Genomic DNA, 3,608 nt, shown 5'->3' on the forward strand with positions numbered 1-3,608 from the left:
GCGAACAAGGTTTTATTCTTGTAGTCCAGCACTGAAAACATCAAATCATGTGTGACTTTGGATAGGCATTCATCTGCTTGACCGGTGAGAAGAAGCTGGACAAACTGAAGACACTGGAACAGCAGGAGGACAAGGTAACCACTCTGCAGCTCACATCCCTAGAATATAGTGATGCATTAGTTTTAGCCCTTTTTCAGTGGCTAAACGTTGCTTTATAATGGTGTATAAAAGGGTGATTAGTTCATTCGATTTCCACAGCTGCCCTGAGGGAGACTGATGCAAAGTGAGGCTGCTAATCCGCGCCATCTGCTTTTCAGACCCGAGTCGCTCGCTCACGCGCCACACTCACACAGAGACAAGCTGGTGAAGTGTTTTGCCCAGGGAAACAAAAACAGTATGCATCAGTCCAAGTTACTCTACAACCACTGGGCCGCTGCCACCTCAGAGTTGATTATAATCTCAAAATGACTCTGAACAAAAGCAGTAGTTTGCCATTATTGTGAAGCATTCACCTGTTGATTCTCTATTGATTTTGCCTTGCTTCCGCTTTTCGTTTAACCAGCGATTATTGGTCTTTCTATGGACGTTTTAATAGTTTTCATTTCTCTAACACGTTGTTAGCCTTTGTAGCATAACTGCCAAAGTATTTTTTTTTTTGTTAACTAAATGGTGGAATGTTTTTTGGGATTATTGGGTGCCAAACAATTATGTAGTTTAAACACAGTCATGTTTTATAACAGGAATAAAAATGATAATGATGTGCTTTACACTGGCCATGACATTTTACACTTGAACAGAACAACATTTTGTACAGCACAAGTAGTAAAATAAAATAAAAACCTTTCTTAATATACATGATTATTTTTTTGTATTTTTTGACTTTTGTAATGGGTATCATTTAAATCAATAGAAGCACAAACTAGTCATATCCTCGTGAAAAAACAAAAAAAAAGTTAAAACAATATATAATGATAATTGTGGGCTTAACACTAATATAATATATTTAAAATACTGTTTGTAAAGTTTACTTCAAACTCAATTTTCTTTTATACTTTAACCATTGGGGGGCCTCCTGCAATTCCTCTTTGGCCCTCCAGAGGTTCCCCGACCCCACTTTGGGAAACACTGATAAAGTAATATCCTTTGTTGACAGTTTAATAAATGACCAAACCTGAATCATGAGACCAGTTTTATCAAATCAAACATTTCAATTTGAAATTTGAAATATTTTTGTCTTGACATTTAATATAAATATAATTCACATATTATTATAGATTAAATTGATACCAGATATCACTGTTTTTGGCTGTATAAATGGTTTTGTTTGGTCGAGTAGAAAAACTAGATCTGGCTAAAAAAGGATTTGAACCGTAGTGCTTTGAAGCCGTTGTCATGCCTGTCTTTGGTTGTACATAACCAAAGGAAAACAACATCAAAACTGATCCTGGCTTTTCCTGGCTAACAATAATTAATACCTATCTTAGGAAAGAGTCTTCAGATTGTAAATGTCCTTGTTTACACTGGGCTTGTCTGTGCTGTATTCCCATAAACTCTACACATACATGTGCAAGCTCACCAACTGCTTCAGAGCAAGAACCAAAACCTTTAATCCATTTGAACAAAAGGATACGAACACCACACTTCTCCTTTGTTAATCGGCTATGTGGCTTTTTGTTGGTCCCAAAGCAAACAATGGCTATAGAGCATGAAACTGATAATTTTTAACTTCCCGAGCGGAATAGAGTCGACGTCTAAGCTCATTGAACCTGATGAAATATGTCCCCAGATGCCTTTTCTTCCCAAGTTCGAATTCAATACAAATTTAATTAAAACATGTGACTTTTAATTACGTATAAGAAGATAAATAATGAAGGGAGAACAGTTTCTGCAGCCCGCGTGAGACTGGATTGAAGTATGTGTGCATGCATAGTTCCTTTGAAGGTTCCAGGATGGCCCACAAAAATAGAAAGCTTTCATTTTCTGACAACAAACTCGATAAAAAAGAAGAACAGATTCGGGAGACAAAGTATGGGAATAAATAAACTTGTACTGCAACTGAGGATAGATACTTCTTCTCACGAGTCACGTACATAACATTTGGGGGATTTGATCTTGGTGGCAAAGTGGGGAAGTAGTCATTTTGTGGTAATAACAGTAAAACAAGCAACAATATTGAGAGTTATTGCAGTTTTTAACAGGTAGTTGTTTAATTGAGAGACAAAATGCAGTAGTGATTGCTGTTGTACCATCACTAGTAGAAGTAGAAGCAGTGTGAATAATGCTGTTGTTAGTAAAAGTAACAAGAGCAATATGAACTGTAATATCTGCTTGGGATTGAACAAAGCTTCTTAAAATACTACTTTAAAAAACAAGCCAACGTGTACGTCAACAATACAAAGCTTTTCAGTTCTCTCATGCTATCTCCGGAAGATAATCAGTCTTGTTCCCGTGAATTAAAACACATCTCCTTTAAGACACAATTAATTATGCATCAGCAGTAACATATTAAATGTGATATGAAATATGATTGCGCGCAGGCCTTGCCGAGGAGATAAGGAGATTGGAAAATGCTTGCTTATTGTATCTGGGTGGTGCCTCTGATGCGGAACGTCACTGTAAATTGGGCAAAGAAAACTTGTCTTTTTGCGCGTGCAGCGACTGGGGTCACCTTGAGATGCTCGGAGAACTTCAGAGGAGCTGCTCGGGCTGGGGCTCAGTAGATAATTATACATTTACTTTGGGGGAGATTGTGCTTGTAGCTCTTACTAAATAATCACATGGGAGAAAAACTTAGATTGTGGATGCTGTCGCGCAACGGCAAGTCGAAACAGAGAGGACGACATGCTTTCTATAACTGATGTAAATAGAGTATTTATTTAATCATCATTATTAGTATTATCTTGTCTTACGCTAGCTGTTTTTTATTTTATTTTATCTTCATTTTTCCCCTCCATTCCATATTAAGAAATGAGAGGTTTTGTCTATAGGAGTTTTTGTTTATAAGAGTTTTGTTTATAAGAGTTCTTCTATTAAGAGTGTTTTTCAAACTTCCTATATGTTATCTGTCCTTTTCCTCTGTATCTACTTGCGTTGCAATAATGGAATTTCCCCATGTGTGGACAATAAAGGATTATCTTATCTTATCTTTCAAAACGATGACGAGCGAAAGAGGACGTTTGTTGGGCTGAGATCGATTGGTAAAGGGACGTTGCTCTTCATTCCATATTTAAATCCTTACAAACGTATCAGTTGATGAGGCTGCAATGATTAATCACCTAATTATGACTGGTTAACAATAAAAAAAAAAGTTGTAATTGTTGTTTGTACTTTACAGACTGTATAACACATGATCTTTTTTATAACAAAGACAGTGGCATTATTACATTAACATTTTCAAAATAAAAAAATCACATTCTCCTTTCACTATAATTCACTTAGTTTGTAAATGTTGATCAGACTTAATTTGAAAATGGGCAATTTGGATTGACGCCGGACCGAATGAGACAATTACACCGGACTACAAATGTAGAGCTTTGTGAAACGTTCTCTCTCTTTCTGTTTTTATCTTTCTTTCACTTTTTTAATGATTTTTTGGCCCATATGCTCTA

This window comes from Eucyclogobius newberryi, unplaced genomic scaffold (genome assembly GCF_026437365.1).
Source record: "Eucyclogobius newberryi isolate DKJ021-1_F unplaced genomic scaffold, fEucNew1.0.hap1 SCAF_10, whole genome shotgun sequence".
Taxonomy (NCBI): Eukaryota; Metazoa; Chordata; class Actinopteri; order Gobiiformes; family Gobiidae; genus Eucyclogobius; species Eucyclogobius newberryi.